The sequence below is a fragment of the Colletes gigas genome, unplaced genomic scaffold, assembly GCF_013123115.1.
Source record: "Colletes gigas isolate AHSC1104 unplaced genomic scaffold, ASM1312311v1 Colletes_gigas_Sc00008, whole genome shotgun sequence".
NCBI classification, from domain to species: domain Eukaryota; kingdom Metazoa; phylum Arthropoda; class Insecta; order Hymenoptera; family Colletidae; genus Colletes; species Colletes gigas.
Window position 1 is genome coordinate 782,343 of NW_025106637.1, and position 20,512 is coordinate 802,854.

The window sequence follows — 20,512 nt, forward strand, 5'->3', positions numbered from 1 at the left end:
CGCGTTTATTCTCGTGGCCCGACGTCACGACGCGTACGTTTCTCGCGTGGCGTCGATTCGGTAGCCGACAATTTATTTGACAAGCGACGTCTCGTTAAGGATGTTTTGCGCTCGCCTTTCGTCCGTTCCGTCGCGGTGGCTTCTTCCTTCCTTAAATTCCCCGAGACAGGGACCCGAAGGAATGCGTACCCTATCAATGTCAAACGCGGCGAAGAGAATCCTCGAGATTACGGTTCGACGAATCGACGATGGAATGAAAGACGCGCAAAGAAGAGGACGAACGTCGGAGGTTGCCTCGGAGTCATTCTCCGGCGGATGAACTCCGACGAGAGTCGGTGTGCGGTATGTTTTCCTCGATCCAGCTCTCGATCGAAGGGGAGAAGCCGTAGAAACGAGGGGAGGAAGGGGAGCGAAACGTACCTCTTCTCTTCATCATTCTTGAAAAGCTCATGAATCATGGCGGGTACTTTCAAGTAAAACTCCTCGTTCGTTATCGGTTGGCTAATAAAACTCTCGCGGCTTCTGATAGACGTGGGGGGAGTTACGTTTTTCCCGCGGTTCGTTAGAGTGCCTGGATGGCGCGTTCGCTGAGCGTATTTGCACGACATAATAGGATTTAATGTGTCTTGCACAGGCATTTCGCTGCTTTGCATCTTATCAAACGTAATCGTTGAATATTCCTTTTCAACATTTGAACACGAGTCGTTTGCACATTGACCGCCAAAATGGATTCTCCCCCGAGGGAGGAGGTAGGAAGGTAGGTGCAAAGCACGCGGAGTAGCGTGGAACCAAAGCCTGATAGGTTTGACGGGATTTAGTGCTTGTAATGGCAAACTCGACGTCTGGTGTTGCGGTCGGCTTTGGCCGACGTATTAGAGAAGGGTCGTCAGGATTACAGAGGTGAGGTAAACACGGCCTCGTTCTAAACTGCACGACATTTTGAAAGTTAGGTTGCACCGGTGCAACTCTACTAAACGCATTAAAATCTCTTATACGTGTACGTTGCTCGGAGGAAGCGTCCGCAACGTCGCTGAGTAACAAGGGGATTAACCGAGACGCGTACAAGCGACAAGCCGCGTCGCGACGCGCTAAATCGTACGACCGTCGGTCGTAAAACGCTGAACGTTTCTGAATTTTTCGGGCTTCGATTCGTCGCGCGACAACGCTTCGTCAAAACCTTCAAAGCGATCCTCGGTTACGCGAGCGTATCGAGAACCACGGCGGAAGTTTCGGAGAGCGCGTTATTCATGGTTTTCCGTGGTACATACATATAAAGTGGTGCTTTAGAGCGCGTTAGTTAAAGCAGATTTGTGTACACGTGACAGCCGCACAAAGAGGGACGGTAACTACCGTGAACATTCGAAAGTGTGGAAACACTTGCAATAGGATCGAATTCGAATTCGAACGTATAGAAATTTTTCGGCGACTCGTCGCGTTCAATATTTAACGCGTTTTTCTAGACGATCGATCGAAAAATTGTCGCGACGAGTGGTCCACCGCGGTTACGACAGCCCGGTGATCGATCGTACGCAAAAAAAAATGTTATTTATCGACTGCAACTCTTTTTTTCGCAGTAGCTTCTAAGCTCTCGGCTACCTTAATGTTTTTATCTTAATTCCTTTGATACTTTATGCTCGTCAGAGTCTACGTTGTCCCGAGTATCTTTTATTTTGTTATTAAAATAATATCCAGGTTGTGGCCTCGGGATTCTTCCGAGCCACGCACGATGATAGTTGTTTTTCCTCCGATTTTCATGCTGATTGGATCAGTGCATGCTTTAGACTGCGATTCCGGTAGCGACGCATATTCGATTGCCATTTTTCGAGCTCGTGTTCATTCCAGGCTCTTTCGCGTTCTATCCAGTTCGAAAGGGCTGCATTATAGATCGTGTGAAATCCAAGTGTCTGACCCCAATCGAATGCCCGACTCGCGAGAGAAACAGAGGGGTACGAGGGAAGAAACGGAGATAGAGTCAAACACAGAGCGATAGAGAGAGGGAGAGAGAGTGAGAGAGAGAGGAGGAAGAGTGAGTCGTCGTTGAAATCCCATGTGAATTCGTTGGCTCGTGGGAGTAGAGTGTATCGATCAATAAATCTCTGTACAGATAACGCTTATGTAAACGCTTGGAACGTCGCGTCGTGTTCAGGTGAACAACCCTCTATTATCGATATTAGCACTCTTTTCACATTTTTTACACGCACGTACAACTCTACCGAAACGCCAAACATCTATTGGAGGAAATTTTAGGGGGCGTGTGTGCCTTCACCGATCGCGACGTTAAAAAGTTCGACGGGACGATGGAGTTTTCCAAGGATGCGGTCGTAGGAACCGGGTGCGAAACGATCGCGACCAATTACGTCCGGCAATTTTCCGTAGACAGAATTTCCAGATGTCGGTGTACCGGAAACTTGTTTGGCGCGAGGTGAACGCGTTTTCGTCGTCGGACAAACGCAATATCCGGGCGGGAACATAAGTAATCGTTACCGTAGCCGGGGGTGGAGACGAGGGGAAAAAGTTTTAATCGTTCCGCCGGGAAAGAAAGGCCGAAGCACGGAAATCAAGGACGGCGAGAAGGAATTTCAATACTGTCGTTTATTGTACTTTACGGTCACGCGGTCCGTGAAATCGAGAAAGGAACGACGCTTGGTTACTTTTAACTTTCGTCTCGGGACTCCGTCGAGCAGAAAATTACCGCGTGATATTGAATTTCCGTTTCTGCCACGGAAGGAAAATCATTCGAAGATTAATCTGCGAATGTTGGGCCGCGAGATTCTTGCGTAAACAGTACCTTCAATTTTCTGGCTTTTACAGGCCGATATACTGCCAGGTTCCGTTCATAAAGTGTGTTTTGGCGGGTCTTCCGGGGTTTCATTCTCCGCAACATTTTTCAGGCATCATTCATGCCCACCGTAACGTTCTCGGTACACATAAGTTTCAGACAATTTATATTCTTCTTGCAATATTAACCGTGAGTTTTCCTTTGATCGATTACACGGTTTGGGAAGAATACAGCCGGATATAATACAGGATGTTCCGTTATTCATGATACGAGTTGGGTCGGGTGGATTCCGTGGCTCGAAATAAGACGAAAGTTTTCAAGAAAATTTCATTTAAGTATCGGTCGAGTTCATGAATACTTAATTGATAGAAATAAATTTGCTTCCCTGGCTTACGGAGTAAATGGTATCGTTTGTTACTGTTATACACAAATCTATACAAGCTCTCTGATTCGAAATTACAATGATAATTTCGTAACTATACCGAAACTCAATGTTATTTGCGTTTCTGGTCGAAAGGTGGATTTACTTTTGACAGGAAATCGATACCAACGATCGTCGGTCAAACTTGACGGTTTTCTTACTCCAGGCTGCATCAGCAGGCAATAAAGTTGTACATAATTCTAGTAGCAACATAGTAGTACAGATAAATCGTGATTTTTATTGCATAAAAGTAGCAAAATTCAAAAGACGATTAGCGAAAGTCGACCCGGTACGCGCGAGAATCCTGCATGTCTGACCCATTGCTCGATCTTTCTACTTGTTTTTAAGCGTTCGCGTTGCTGCTGCCTTATTAGTTAGAATTGGTTCTAATTACTTAAAAGACAGCAAGATTAACGAGAAAACAAGTAACTCCGCTCCACAATGAACGTTTAACAGCACCAACAACAAGTAGAAATAACGATTAATGGTCGGACAGGTTAGAAACTTTCTCGAAAACAAAGCGTTACGTGAATAAATTTTATCGTGCAGTTTTGATTGAGTTTCTCAAGTGAAACTCGTACCATCGGGTAACCGGATATTACACTTTCTTCATTTTAAAATGAATTCTCTTTTACGATGAACCGAGCGACAGAAGCTTATGAATACGTTCGGCTCGTTTTAGTGCTAGGAAATGTCGCACGAACGTATGTCCCCGTTTCGACTAATGACGTTTCACGTCCTATAAATATTGAAAGTTCGGGGAGAAACAGAAACTCGTGTTCGCGGCCTGGTTTACAGAAATCCGTTCCAGCCGTTTCGTCGAAGTTTAGTTTCGGCTAATAAAGCGTGTAACAGCTTGAATCGAACACCCCCCGAGGCGAAAAGCGTTCCAAGTGAAATTCGCGAGAACGTCTCATCGCGTCTCGTGTCTCTCCCCTGGAATTTTAAATAAAACGCCGGGATCGTTTGCGCGATTCTTCAATTTATAGCTAAGTCACGAACCATGAAGTTTATTCGGCCTGTTGGACGAGGAGAGATTACCGGGGCGAAGAATATTCCTTTGTCTCAGCATTGTCCGACGATAGATGAGTCTGCCCAGAAAGCTCGAGAATCCCGGGGATCTTATTGGCAGTTCATTCTAAGAGCGTACCCTTCTTGTCGATCTTATGCAAATCGTATTTTCTTGAAATTTATCGCTCCATTGTTACCGAGAGGGGGATAAAGATGAATGAGGGTAAACGAGCTATAAAAAAACGAAGTCTTGGATTTACGTACCCGAGGGTAATGAAGCACATCGATCGCTTAGACTCGGGTAGTCGAACCGGAAGTTAACGTCTCGATTAATTAAAAACATACGGATCCGCGTATCAACTAAATGCCAACGAGCTCGTAAAAATAATTCTTTACGGTGTAATCGGATGTTTAATTTTATTTCGTTCCGTGGAATTACTCTTCGAGTCTCGAACGAGATCGAATACGTCTTGTCGATGTAAGAAGTAAATTGGGTCGAGTGAATATTCACGGGGCAAAGTTGAAAATAGCCCGGAGGAAATTTTCGGTTTCGGAGGTAATAATCTGCAATTGATTGCGAGGAACTGCAGACAGGGGAAACGAAGGGAATTCCGTTTTGCAAGTAGAAAGTCGACGGTTACGCGAAAAGTTGTTGGTCGTAAAATATAATCTATGGCGAAGAAGCCGCTGGGAAACAGGAAACATCGCGCATTCGAAAAACGAAAGAAGACCCGGAGTAGAGAAACAAATATAAATTGTTCGGGCGTACCGTAAATTGAACCAGGAATTCTGCAACTGGCAACAAATTGCGCTTATTATGATTGAGTAAAATTGGGTTCTGAAATTATTGTACGGAGAAAAATGCGAAATTTCAAAGACGAGCTTCATCCGGTTTCTTGCGTTTCCTCGGATAAAATGCAAAACGTGCAATTGAATCTTTCACACTCTCGAGGCTTAATTAGCGAGTCTCGGCTTAGGCGTAACAGTATTAATCGGTTGAATAGTCCGCAATTACTCGACAACTAGTACATAATCGCTTTAATCAGACTGTTGAAGTGATCAATATCGCGTCTAGAACGTGGACTATTATGATTAAACTTTATGGACGAATTAGTCCATTCGATAGATCTTAGTAGATGCTCTTTGCGATAAGCGTTAGTGTCATAAAATGAGGAACCGATATTCCCGCGTTTCTTGAATACTCTTTGACGAGTTCCGTTTTTAGACTAAACAGGAAATATTCGGTTGTCACACAAAAGTCTGGCCGAATCGGGATGTAGGCTAACGAGTACAATAAAAATGGTCCCCAGCGACGGAATTGGATTCGTCGCAATTTTCTTGATTGAACTTACATCGGATCGCTCGAAGGCGAAAGCTCGCTTGGAAATTTTTCTCGGTCGCACGTGCCGGAAACGAGCGACCTGTCCCTTCCGGCGTTTTCTTCTATCGTCCCGGACTGATTCGCGGAACGATTGCTTTCCTTCTCGCCGTTTTTTTCCCTCCCCCAGCCCGTTCTTCTTTTTACGATCGCTTTGTCCCCTTCTGTTGCGGTTTGTTCCCCGCGCGGAACTTTCTGACCCCCGGACGACTGGTCGTTTCGGAGCAAAACGTGACCAGGTCCCCGCTAAAGAATCCATCTCTTTCTCCTCCCTGTCCTCTTATTTACAGATTGTCGGACAAATGTTTGTCAACAGTGCCGTGCTCTTGATTGACGCGACGCCCTATACACGGGATTGTAATTCGCTCACAGACTGTAATCATTCAACAGTTTTCACTCCGAAACAAATCACTGGAATTCTACCATAGGAATCAATCGGACTATTCGTTGACCTTTGAACTACAGATTCTAGACTGCAATAGTGGTCACTGTAAACTCTCAGATCTAAATTTAGAAAATTGTCAATTGCCTAAGAACATCGCTAAACTACACACGTCATAATACTCTCGATCCAGCAGTCGTTTAGAGCAAGTCGGAGAAATGGTGGTAGGCGATCGTTGGAACGATCGGGTTGGCCCTTTATCGGCAGTAATCCACGGGCGTTCGTTCTGCTCGCAACTTGATATCCATTATCAAGATTCCGAATGCCTGGTTTAGGAGTGTTTACCTGGCGGATTGTCTGGCCGGCTCGTTCGTTAATGGGAAGCTAACGATTTTCTGCAGTGCCATTATTCATCGTCGTTAGTACCATAAAGTTTGGCCACGGTCGGTCGGGTTAATGGTGGGTTGCGCCCAAGTAGCGGCCCTTCCCTAAATCGAGTATTAAATCGTTCTGCTAACGGAGAACGATAATTTGTCGTCGGGAGGGCAAGTGTTAAGTCTCTCTGGACTTACGATCGGCTTCGCCTGTTTGTCTTTGGCCACTGAAAACTTTATATCGGCACCGTTTCCCCCGACTGGGGGATAGACGATCGACCCGGTTCGAAAGGGACGCTTCTACTCGCTCCGAGAACGATTCGCGTTGCACCGAGTACTCGTTGTTTTCGTACGAGATTATCGTAAACGCGGTTTGCCTGGCTCGTAATTAATTCGAGGATGTAGGAACCGGATCTGTTGTTCGTAACGTTGTAATCTTAACAAATTCCGCGAGACGTCTCGGTGTGACTGTTCAGACGGCTCTTGTACGCGCGCCGGAGTGCATTGTTATGGTAATTTAGAATCGTCGGTCCCGAAAGGATTGCTCGTAGTCGCGCGTACATCTATCTAATTCGAACTGCGAAACGAAGTTTTGATAATGCGCGAAATTCTGCCGGGAGAACGACGACGCGATGGCAATAACAATAATTGTTAAACACGATTTTTTTTGTGTTTTAAAAACGACCCTACGATTCTAAATTGGAGGAGGCAAAAAAATACAGCTCCAATTTGTACTTGTTTTTCGGGTGCAACCTGTCGAGTTGTTTCCAATTTAAATATAAATGGAAATGCGATGACTAAAATAAACTGGATGAGATTTCTAGCGATGAGAAATTGATTTTTTAGCGAACCACAGCCACTAATTTGATTAATGTGCCTAGGTGAAAGCAGAATAACGAATTTCTGCAAGCAAGAGAGATTTATTTTAATTTTGCCGCAGATAAAGTAAACAGTTTCAGTGGCCGATTTTATCGAATTACCTGGGCAAAATCGGAATAATGAATTTATCGAAGCGAATTTTATATTTAGCTAGTTAAAAATTCGTGCAATAACTTTCAAATATATTGTTGATACAGTCGTCGTTTCACAGATTTCTTTGCTAATAACTTTTAACAAGTTTTTATGGTCTCGTATAAAAAAATTTTGTTCACTTTTGGAGCAAAAGCGGAATATGAAAAGTAATATTGCTGTATTTTCTCTAATCCCTTTATGATATCGGAGCAGATACGTTCGGAAATGCAACTAGACGCTCCGACTTGCTTTATTTGTAATTCGATTCCGAGGATATCATAACGTTTCGTAAAATTATGATCCCCAACCCTTATCCAAATATTTTTATCCAAATATTATATATCAACGTCAACGTTTGTTCGCTTTTCCAATCTCGAGAAGTTGCCAGAGGGCGGTAGACTTTAATAAACTTTTAAAATATATGCCGTAAGTGTAGACGGTGTGGTACTAAAGGTCATCGACCAGAAAATGAGCCTTGGCAAGGATACGGGGTCCCAATGGTCAGAATAATTCTCTCCACCCTGTGCAAGCGTGCGGCTAAGCAATATTTCTCTAAAGTGTCGCCCATTGGTCGGCTCGCCATCTTGTCACTCGCTACCCCTAAAGTAGCGAGCACGAACATCCGCAAACACAGAGACGGAGCAATCTTTGCAATTTAAAATACGTTTATTTAGGGATTCACATATTTTTGGACGATTCACGTGCATTGTTTACATCTCTGAAAAATTTCACGAGTACTCAATCCTCGTGTCTGCGTGAATATTCGGCAGTGCGGCCATGCACAGATCGTGGGGCACGGTTAGACGAAAATGGGGAGTTCTCAGGGCAGCAGTGTCGGTTATAAACCATCGGTAATGTCGCGGTAACGTTGGCAGGCCGATCGTTGTGCGGCCGTGGGACGCAGAAAGCGGAAGTCCGCGGTTACCAATCGCGGTCACGCCGGGGTAAAATCGAACGCAAATATGGGCGCAGTACCTCGTCAAAATTTGCTCACCGCATATTTGTCTTGACGTGGCCGGTTATTATAGGATGGCCGAACCATTGGGCAAGTCGGAGCGTTTCGTGCGGGCCTGTGTTCAAATAAGTGCCGGCTATGAACCCCCGTCGGTGATCCCCAGGATATTCCGCGTTATGTACTATCTACGCGTCGGAGCACGTATTCCGCGCCGCAGATGCGTGACATTCCGCGCGCGCATCCTGCAATTTCCCTGCAACTTCGCCGATTGCAATTTACGGCCAATTCAATTAACCCATTTGCCGCGACACGCCGCGTCGATTATAATTGCACGGATTCGCTGTCGTTCGTTTCGCTCAGACCACCGATGTTTTCATCTTCGTTCTGTCCGGGACCGCCGACCAGCGCTGGCCAAATTTTGCCACTGAAAAGAGCGCAATTAACGACGCGATATTCGGCTGTCCGCGTTTCAACGTTCCCTCCATCGGGGAAACACGATTGTGACGTTAGACTTTTTTACCATTATAGAGTAATTCGAGGAATCTTTCTATCAAAACTACTGTTAACGAACTGTACACGGTTTTCGGGAATGTTACGGTGAATTAGGTATCTACGAGGTCGCGGAAACATTATGCAATATTCCCCGTCAAGTGAAAACAATGTCGTCGCCATTTTTGTCCGCGGTAACGAAGCTTTATATTACGAGGCGGTGGAAGGGGACTGTCACCGGTGTGGCTGGACGAAATTTATATCGTCAGCGGACGCGAGTTGAAACAAAATAACAGAAATTCTGTTCCGCGTATCGCGTTCCCGATGCGCAACACGCGATATTAATAAATAGATTTTCGTAATAAATACATTGTCCTGTAAATGAAAATGAACTTCCACGAGAGACGGGGATATATTGAAAATAATTTTACGCTCGATAGTGGCGGGAGCAAAACAACTTCCACAAATGTAATGGTCGTTCATTAAATAAAATGTGCGCTATTCAATCGCACAAGCGGATTATGAAATCGTCCCTTTTTTTGTGCCCCGATATCGTTCGCAGCGATCAATGAAAGGTTTATTCGCGGTAATTGAAGTGCCTATACACGTGGGCTGGTTGCACATCGAAAGCAAAAGCAACGAATTAATAGTAGAAACGAAAAATAAGCCGGGAAGGGCTGAAAAGAGCACGGAGGAACGATGTTCAGAGGTACACGCGGAATACTCTGGCTCGTTTTATTTAAGCTGCTCTACCCTACGCGACTAGCTAGGTCTCTTCTCCACGACACGAGTAACAGGCTATGACGATAAGCGCGGAGTTCCTGATAACTTCGAATAACAACGGCCTGCAATGTACTAACGCGCACCACGGCCTCACAACTGTCGCGCAAACGAATGCTTTTGCATAGTCAGATAGGGAAAATGAGAGAGAACTCCGAGGTATCACTATATTTGAGGGTTAATCGCGTCGCGTATAGAGTCGACGGAATTTAACGCTTCACCGAAAAGAGAGCGAATTGTTACACCGGCGTGCGAGATTTTCTGCTAACAACGGACAATTTACCTCAGATTTTCGTAGCTTTTTTCTTTAATTTTCGTTTCTCACGTTTTGATCCATCGTTTTCACCGAATTTTCCAATTTCTCACCGATACCGGGAACAGGGACATCTTCACCATCGGGCCAATAAAATATTCCCGCGTTATCTCCGGGGTTCGCGAGACAGTTTTTTGCCGAACGTGCCAAGTTCCCGCGGGTGGCGCAACACGTTTTCTCTTAAAGGAGGAGTCGGAGTTTTCCAGTTCTCGGTCGTCATTGAAATCCCGTGGGCAAGTGGCCCGTGACCCATTTAGTCGCTACACCCGGCTCCGCCTTCGGCTTTATGTAACGGCCGGCTTTGTGCAACGTCTCGTTTCAGTTTTAAGGATCGGGATCGATACGGCGAACGCGGACGGTATCTCGATCGAATCGCGTCCGACGCGGGCTCCGGAGGGCTGCGAATCTTTCGCGAGTGTCGTCCCCCGATGGGAATTCCCTGTTACGGCAACGTCACCGTGAAAATCTCCCGAAACTCCGGGACGCGTTTATTCTTTCGAAAGTTGCCGGATTACGACGGTCGGCCGTTATCTCGGAATGAAAATCTTTCAGCCGTGAGACTGATGTACTTGTTATCGATGCTACGGGGTTTCCGTTATCGTTCCCAGGCTACGATCCGGCTGCCCGTTCGAACACCGATTCACGCTACAGATGCTATTTATGATAATCGGGCCCTGGATACCGATCTCCCGGTCGGGGGGGTTAACACTCGAGGGTTGCAACTTTGCGTACGCACCGCACGTGACCTCTTGTTAGAACCCCTGGCCGAGCTGTCGGAGATCGGAGGGGTCGATACGTTCGACCATAGATCCTCTGCTTTAATACAGATACAAGGATTCCCCGGCGTTATTAACGAGCTCAGGAGCGATAAGAAAGACTCCCGCAGTCAACGAGTTCAAAGGTAAGCGTGAAAACCTATTAAGTCGGCTCTCCTTTTTTTCGTAAACATTTTAATTGCCGTTCGCCACTTTGCGGTTGCGGGGGTGGTCGAATTTTGAAATTTAATCGCTTTATCGAGCAAACAATTTACTTCGAACTAAGTCTAACGTGTTTACTCGACTTTCAGGTGTGTCGAACAATGCATGCAGCGAGAGCACAAGAATTTTATCCGATTCTTGCAACGTCGTGCAACCTGTCAATGTTAAGCCGATAAATTCGGGGCATCGCCGCTTCCATCGATGGAAACCCACCGATGGGAATTCTGTAAACTCTTCGTTTTACAGTACACGATATACAAGCAGGTCGATCACAAATTTTTCAGCAAAGATTGTTTAATGTTTTAAAGAGGAACCAGTCTCTCGTTCCCCGTTCTATTCGATCGTTTTCCAGGGAATCCCGGGATCCGGAATTCGAAATCCGGTGGGAACGGTGTAATTTTTTTGCAAGCTTCTTGTTCGGAGAGGCGAGTGCAGCGGACAGCTTGGAAGACGATTCTCGGACCGCGTGCAGGCTACGATCCTCGCATACGCGGCCATCGAGGGTCTGACTTAAACGATGGTCTCGCCGAATCGAGAGCGGAAGAGCAAAACCCAAGGAAATGGAATATTCCGGGCTTGGATATTGGACGGACGAGGAAACCTCGGGTGAAAATGATAGTCGCGCGTCTGTTGGGAACTGCGACGCGCCCGGTCCTTTTACTTGCATAGTTGCGACAGATTCTTGGAAACGGAGAACTGTCGAAAGTACTTCACGATCGACGTAGGGGATTATCTCGTGCGAAATTAGGCTCGCCCCCGAAAGATCGATAGTTGGAACGAACTTGTTAAATTTTCAAGTTCCTCCGTTGCGAATCAATTACTACTCGAAGCGACTATTCCTGGCGCGCGTACGTCACCGACGCGACGTTCGGTTTCTTGGAGAGATACTGTGCGCACGGATACCGAGATTCGTTTTATATGACTTTCAGATGCGGCGTCCGTGAAACGTCACCGTCGTGAATGGACGAGGGAGTCGCGGCGAACAACGTCGGACGAAAACAGAATATTCCACTCGGTCGGATATCGGATGAGCAGAGGCAGGGCTATTCCGGGGAAACGATAACCGAGAACGCCCGGTAGGGACTGCACCACATGGTAAGTCGACGAGAATTGTTGCTACGCACGGTTCTTTCCTTACGACTACAGCTTTCCCTCGCAAATAGAAAATACAAGAAAATTCTCCTCCTCGAGGAACCTTACGAACCTAATAGCTGCAATCCTATTTTCGAGTTCGCGTATGCAACCCGCTTTCGACCGAGAGCTCGTAATCGCGTGCTTGGCCCGTGAAACGGAGCGCTAAATCAACGGTAACGACACCGTCGAATTTCTGAAAATTACTCCATCCACCCACTCGCATTTTTCGAACGTTATACCAATCGATCGAACAAATTATCGGATCGGTGTTCAGAGGAAAGTGACCACATTTTTTCGACTAATTTACAGCTTCGGGAACGCGGTGTCAAAGATCGGTTCTTTCGACAATGTCTGTTGCACGTACGTTTCCCGATAATTGATTCTTTCGAAGCCCTTTTCCATCGATACTTTGTGCCCTCCGAGCTTTCGACGTTGCATCGAGAGTTGTGTGTATTTCCTTGGAAGGCTGAGCGTGACAAATTAGCTGCACGGTTCGGTTCACCATCGCTTTGAAATCAGTAGTTAAAGGGGGTGGAGAGTCCGCCCCGGGTGACAGTTTTTCGGTCTGCTACAATGAAGAGAAAGCTCTTTATTTTCATTGGGATATCGGAGGGAAATGTCTATCTCAGGATAGTCCAAAACAATAGCTTCGAGACTTTGGTAGAAATTTAGTAGAGATCCGTCGAAGGAAAAAGGATTTGGAAGACTATTAATTTTATTTACGCTCGCGTTCGGGCCAGACGTATGGTTTGTATTTTATCGAGTCTCAGGGAAAAACTTGGTATGCCTTCGGGGCGAGGCATCTGCTGGGGACGAAGTTGTGCTCGCGACGCGGCGAATATTCCGTCAGTTTTTCGCGACGCTCTGCCGGACCGAATCGAGGGCGGGTGTGCGGGCGTAGGGTCGAAGGAAAACGTCGGTCGGGGCTCGCAAAATACTGTCGCTCGCGCGACGCGAGTGGACAAGGGAAAGGCGGAAGTCTGGCCGGCGGAATTGTTGAATTCCAAGCGAGAGGGTGAGAAGAGGCATTCGGACCGCAGATGTCGAGATGTCGCGGGGGAGGCTGGCTAGAGCCGGCCACGGGGTTTTTACGAGTTTCCAGCGTGGAACTTGCATTACTCCTCGAGTGCAAGGGTTTGGAAGGACGACAGGAAGACCGACGGAGGGCGGGAAACCTGGCACGAAAAAGGGAGGGCGCGCGGTTTTATTCAAATTTTCCCCGGGCGAAATATCCACTTCCTTCGAGTCTCTACCGTCAGTCTCCGCGTTTTCCAGCAGTTCTTTCGCGTCCTGACTGGCCGATTTCGGGGCTGAAAGTGTGACGTCGTCGCGGCCTATTTTGCGCTCTCGCAGTCGCGAGCGTTTTTCCACGGAGAAAAATGCACGGCGATGTTCAGCGATGGCAACTAGACCGAACGATGCCCTCGTTCACGATGCCTACGTTTCACGGATTATTAATTAGACGCGGTACCGAGCGCTTCGAGCTGTTTATTAAATTCACGCTTGACCGAAGACAATGCTGCTAACGACGATGAACCGACGAATAAAAAGAGAATTATTTACAGATACGAGAACGTGAATATCGGCGATATTTTCCCGCGTAATTGTAAATACGCAGCGATAGAGCCGCGGTGGGAATAAATGGGTCGAAGGAACGTTAGACGGTTGGAGAAATCGACGTATTCCGCGGGTAAAATACTCGCACGGATAATGCGTTATTGCAGATTTCAACTCGATAGTAATCTGGACCGATATCTTATTCTCCGAGGGTCGATCACGCGTTGTTGGTCGGACCATATCCACAATTTATATGGGATCTCTTTTCCTTGTAATGGAGAGCCATTTATTTCGCGATGCGTCTGGACTCCGGCGAGCTATTTGGAACATAATCGATGCCATCGCGATTCCCGTCTCCAAATCGATAAAGTATCGTTTACTGTTGTTTCGATGGAAATTAAATAATACACAGAATAAACTCGAATATAAAATTTTCACGGGTTCGATGGTGTACTTTTCAGACTGTTATTAACCTTACCGTTATTGTCGGATAGTCGATAGCAGCGGAATCTTGTTCCAACGGTATCCGTAACCAACCGATTCCAATAAAAAGCAACGTTGACAAAGATCCTCGGGATTTCACGGATTGCTGCCGATTTAGTTCTTTCTCCTTGGATCGAACCCTCCCCACCCCAGTTTTTCCGCTCGCAATTCAGCCGGAGATGAAAATAACGAACGTTTCGCGTCGAGCGATTAGAGGAGGGATCGTCCTCTTTTTCCGACGAAGAACAAACAAAGCCCCACAGTTGAACGCAGATGTTGAGTCCGCTGGATGCTCGTGTTTTTGCTTCGAAGACAACCGTTCGGCGGGAATAAAGTACGAAAGGGTAAATAAACCTATCTTGACTTAGTTTCCATGAACGTAAACAGCATTACCTCGTCGGGGCAAATACTTATTAAATTATTATTTAAACGGACAGCGTTGCATCTTTGTAAAGATTATAAAATATGTAAGTAGAGCACGCCGAGAAGAATGTAACATACGCGAACGATACATTGTTGCAACATGACAGTGAAAATTCTAGGATCAAACGTTGTAGCAAGAGCAGGTTGTACAGTAAGAAAAACCGAATTTAGAAAAATATTAAGAGATGGTGTTTCAAAGGGGATTTAGGTGCGAGTCGTGCAAGTTGCAAAACGCGAACGTGTAGCCATTTTTTATCTAACACCTAAGCGTAGCGTGGATAAAACGTCTTCATCGGTTGACCTGGCGTTTGTTATAAACACGCTGTAAACCGGTCACGTAAACGCTAGATAAAACAAGACCAAGAGCTAATTCTTTAGGGACAACGCGAATAGCTTGGCGCTAAAAAGGGAAGAAAGATCAAACTGGGAGGAAATCAGAGCAAGACCAAGTTCAAAAATGTGGAATAATAATTCTTAACCCTTAAATTTTCTTTCCATCGATCGTAACGGAATCCCTGAATTTTCTCTGAACTCGCCTTAATCACGGTACGTTCCCTTTAACCCGGGACTGATCTTCATTTCTCCAGACAATATCTCGAAGGAGATTCGATGACAGTCGGATCGATTAAGGCGGAGGATTTAAAGACAAGCATCCAGCGGAGCAACCCGATTTTTCGCGTTACTCCATCGGCGAGCTTTCATTAAGAACTCGTCACCGTGGCGAATCTTTAACGCATCGTCGAACCCGTAAGATATTACTTCCGGCCTGAAATTAATGAAACGAGGAACGGAACCGCTGGTCGCGAAACTTTATCGTCACCCTTTCGCACCGAAACTTATAGAATAGAAATCCGGTCACGTAAAGGACATCGGGTCAACATTATTAAATTGCACGACGGTCTCGCGTCAGGAAATAATGTATTTCGCGGTCCCTGTGCCCGTTCGAATAAAACGCGGTTACCGGAACAAGTTTTCCGTAAACTTTGTTTCGCGCGGAGTTGCAAAGCATCGTCGAATCGTCCCGATATTGACCATTCTTCTCGCGTGTTTCTCGTCCGGGCGGTCTGTCGATAATTTGCAACGCGACCTGCAATATATTCCTTTTTATTGCTTAGTTTTATTGGCGCATTAAATCTTGTTAATTGATCGTTTCCTGGTTCTGATACGCGGGTCTCTCGCTTATTGTTAGGCGAACGCCTGTTCGTGTATCCGCATTAACGACTCGTTCTGGCTTCGATCAATCATCCGAATCGTAAAAGGTACAAACGGAATCGTAACACGCGTCGCCGGTTCAACGATCTCCGGCGGTCCTTGTTACGGTTTAGAAACAATTAGACGTGACAACTTTGTCCGTTTGTTACGGCATGTTACGCGTTTTCCGCGTGCTTAGCCGCGGAATCCCTGCAAACGTTTTAAGTCATTATCTGTGGAACGTAGTCACGTTATCGGAATTGTCTCATGTGTTCCCGCACCGTTGTAATTTGTGGTGCGGAGTTTGCTTTCCATGTAATTGCTGCGTCAGAATGCTCGAACGGGGTAAGTAGCGGCATAAGTGCAGCGATAAGGTAGTTAGAATGTACGGAAAAGGGCACTTCGGAGCTAATTACGGCCTGCGGATCAATTTCTTCACCGGGGAAGGGCCCTTAAAAAATTCTTGGACTCCGCCGAGGGCACTCGTAAACGCAACTTGCGCGACATTCTTTCGTTAAGGATGAGAATTCCGTTCGAATTCGAGGTAAATTTTTCCAGCATTCTTACGCGTACAGTAGTGAAAATATTGCGTTAGACGAAAGGGCAGAAGGTGGAAAAGGAACTGCACTGCGTTTCTTACCACTTATCGCTCGACGAAATCGTGACTCGTACTTCGACCAGGCATTATTCTTCGCGTTATTCCGTTGCTCGTACTTTGCGTGTGGCACACCGCGTTTACTTGTCCACTGTCCTATTATTCCCCGGAACGCGACTAAATCCTCGTTTCGAAGTCCAGCAACGTGAAATCGAGCTTTGACGTCGACGCGACCAAAGTATCGCCACTATAAGGGCCAAGAAAATAATTGGAAACGATAAATTTTCGAGTTATTCGCGACGTATCCGTTAGAAAGAGGACTGTTCTCGATATTGAGATAGTTATGGTCGGATGAATTTCACAGTTTCATCAATAGATTCGAAACTGTTGCGTTTTCGATGAAAATTAGTTACCAGAGTGTTCTCCTGTTCCGATACTATGGCTCGAAATCGATATCTCGAACAAATCGAGGGCGATTTAAAATTACTCGCGAGTATTTCGATTTCAATCAGAGGAGGATTTGCGAAATGTAAGTGAACAACGGTTCTACTTCGCGAGACGCTTTCGCGCATAGATTTCCCGAAGCGATGATTGGTCGATGGATCGGAAAGAACAAATGGATCGCGAAGGCAATAAAATTCTTCCGACCTAGAATCACGATTTCCAATTGGGTATGAAATGGACACAAAAATAAAAGGTTCTGACGATCGAGTTCCAAGACTGCGAGAGTATATCTCTTTCCTCTCGACGCGAATCTAATTTTTAATACGGTACTAATTTAGCGTCCTCTTTCCTAGGACTTCTCGATTCTATGATCCTCTTCGAAAAACGGTGCATACATTGACATAGGCATAAGGACGTAGGTGGACGTCGATCGGTTTATCGATTCTCCGCGGAAATCGTTCGAGACACGCGCGAGCGACACGTTCCTCGCGAATCGGCTCGACGGTAGGCTCGCGTCAGGTTCCTCGCGTTCGGAGCGGGTTCACGGGTCACCAGAGGGTCGTTCGTAAGAAGCGTGTCGGCGTTTTGGCGCGGAGGCGGACGTGGTTTCGCACCGCGTGGCAAAGAGACCGCGAACCCACGCGTTTCAAGTTCGCCCGACGACTGACGAACGTTCCTGGGCTCGACGCCTGCGTCGCGAGGTTCGCGGCCACCTCGACGCCGCACTGCCCTGCTGCGCGCATCGTGCCTCGCCGATGTATCCGGATTACTCTCGAGCGTACCTGTTAAGGCCGCGACGCGCGCTCCGTTGCTCGCAGCCTTGAATATTGCACAAAGGGCTGTCATCTAAATTGCTCGGCCACCCCAGGGATCTTCGCTACCGGGCTCCCCGTTACGAGGGTGCGCGTCAAATTTTGGCCCTTGGTCGAAAAAACGCTCCGTCCTCTTCGCCTAATAGAAAGGTTCGATCAATTTAACGCGCCAGGACCAGGACCAAGCTAAATCTCTCTATATTTAAACTTTGATGAAGCTAGTGCGTTCATTAGTATTTATTTGAAGGGACAGATCGCTCGAACGAAACATCTATTCTCACTTGGAATATCTATTGTTACCCCGTTTTGCAACCACGTATCAACCCAGGCGATAGCTTGCGACACGGTGAATCACAATTTGCTATTATCTAAATTGGCTTCCATTGGCAATTGTATCGCATTAGCTTAAAAGCTATCTAATCGAACGTACACGAGCAACGACGATCCCGAAACTCTTGCTTCAGGTTTGTGGCGTCCTTTTCGAGAGTTCCTCAGGGCTTGCGTCGATCCCTTACATATTTATTTATTTAAGCGCGTCTTAGTGGAAATAATGCATACTTGGTTCTACTTAGCGAAGACGAACAGTCGATTCTAGAGTTAATAATTTTGCGAAGAGTTGCCACTCGTACCGTGAAGCTCCATGCCTAATTAATTTCTCTCGAAAGTTCTGATGCTTTTTGTCCCCGGTGATCCGTCGGTTTCTTTCAGCGTGACGAACGGAGACGTTCTGCAGGTGTAGAAGCTTCGGAATCGATGTTTTTGCATCTCCGAACAATTAAACGTTCAGGAAGTTGGAAAACCTCGACCATTTGCGAAAATTCGTAGAGCAAAAACGAGAACAGACGTCTTACGGTTCTAAAACCTTTTTAGAATTTAGAAATTTCATAAACTTTGCAACGTTCATAGATGGATATAGTTGATTACATTATGGCGTTCGTAAAGTACAGAAGAAATTCCGTGCGGAGCAAAGGCTTTCTCTGCTCCTAATTCCTAATAAATAACGAAACATCTGGCTCGCTAGACAGACGTTTCGTTCGACCCCGAGCGAGGAAAGGCTTGGCCCTCGCCATTCGGCCCCTTTCTTATATTTATTACGAAATCCCTTCGGTACCCGGAGCAATGCGATGGAAAAATCATTCTCTGTAGCCTCGTCACAAGCACAACTATACCTCGTCCGCTGCTCCCTGTGCGTGAGTCGGATACATGAATTATACCGGAGCAATAATTAATTCAGTTTACATTCTTGTGCTTCGCAGTCATAAGCAGTAATAAATATTGTTGAATTTATCTCGTGTCAAGTTGCTTTGCATAAAAAATTCCGTGTGCTTGTTTCAATAGAATTAACTAAAAGTACTACTATTTTACATATCCTTTGCCATTTTATGAATCCAATTAAAAGAAATAACTTTCGTCCGACGGTTTTATAATTTTCCGAATTTTCGGGTCTTCCCTTCCGAGTAATTTTAATGATTCTTTTAATTAATAGAAGCCCGATGCTTTTGATTTTAACTTGAAACCGATCTATACTTGGAAAAATAACGACAATATCAACGGGCAAAGAAACGCCGCGAATTCGCGAAAGACTTCGTTCTTTGTCCCCGCGGACGGTCCGGACTTTTTATTATTTCGCGAAATGAAATCGTTCGCGTGCAAAGAGGATCACGTTCCAACGCAGCTTTAAATGTTTAATAAAGCGAAATAACGACGGGTCGACATCACGGTCGTAAATGTTTATCTGCGCGCTTGACTTGCCTCCGGTGCTCGATCTTCCCGCGAGGAAACTCGTGTCGCCTGACGAGAATCTACGGTCGAACGAAAACCCACGGATTAAATTGGAGGGAAAGAGGGGAACGGAGGGCGGTGAGGTACGGACGACGGCCAACTATTGTTTGAGATTAAAATTAAGCCGCGGTTCGTTTCGTCTTAACGAGACCGTGGTTCTTAATTGGCACGAACCTGTCCGAAGCTCGGTGAAAATTTTTACACGACGAAGCATTTTTAATCCCTTTCCTTCGCTGTCGTTCGCACCGAAAAGGGACCGGCGAACTTTGCGAGCAATCTCGCAGTAATTTCGGTTACAATACGAATGTATTTCGGTGAAAACGTCGAAAATGTAAATTGCGGTTAATTCGTTCCGAAGTTTTCTCGAAAGCGTCAGACTCGGGTGGTAAATAGCTAGCGAAGAAAAGAAAGGGGATGACGTAACCGGGTACAAGCAAATTAAATCTAGAAGTCTGTATCCCGAGGCGAGAGAGCTTTTGAGGAAGGCGCGAAGGATGGTGCACACGGAAATGCTCGTTCCTTACCCTTCGGTGTTTTCCTCTGTTGGATCCGCGCGTTCGTAACAGATTGGCAGTGGAAATGGCGGGTCAGCGTTTTGCGCGGCAGGTGTGGAGAGAGGTCGCAGGATTAAAAAGAGTCCCTCCGCAGGCCACCGTAATAAGAGTCAGCATCTTTTTCTGGAGAATATTTCACGCCATTACACACCATTTCCTTGCAATTAAGATTCGAGAATTTTCGGCGGGACGTGGTTTATCGAGAGCGAACCGACCTCTCGTTTTTGTCGAACGTCTTATGCCACTGTCTGCGCCGCCTGTCGCGACCCCCGTTCTCACCAGCCCTTATATCATTCTTCTCGCTCCATTTGGATAATGTTCTCGACGCGCGAACCACCCGCCAAGACCTTCCCTTTTTCCGCATAACGACGATTCCGTGAATTCTGGTTAGACGAACGTTTATTCGCGTACGGTGAACTTTGCGCGACGGTATCCGGCTTTCGTGGAGTCGATATCGCAAATTGAAGCTATCAATTAATTCGTCGGGCCGTAGAATTTCACGTTTGCCGCTCGAACGTGACGAGGAAAGAAATTCAGTAATTAAAGAGTGCGTTAAATAAGAGGACGTGCAAAAAACGTGCAAACGGTATTCCGGAGGACGTCGAGTTTGATGCATCAAAGGAGAGTGTATAATATAAAACTGTAGCGGTAAAAAGTTATTTCCCAC

At 46.2% G+C, this 20,512-nt stretch overlaps 1 protein-coding gene across 1 annotated transcript in view; it reads right to left on the reverse strand.

The window, feature by feature from the left end:
* Positions 1–17,130, reverse strand: part of LOC122396826 (junctional adhesion molecule B-like) — a 49,010-nt gene extending 31,880 nt beyond the window's left edge. The window contains exons 1-2 of the mRNA XM_043395528.1: positions 17,093–17,130; positions 16,299–16,500 (exon numbers count right to left, since the gene is read on the reverse strand). The gene's annotated coding sequence lies outside the window, so the exon portion shown is untranslated. The remainder of the gene's footprint in view (positions 1–16,298; positions 16,501–17,092) is intronic.
* Positions 17,131–20,512: the final 3,382 nt, after the last annotated feature.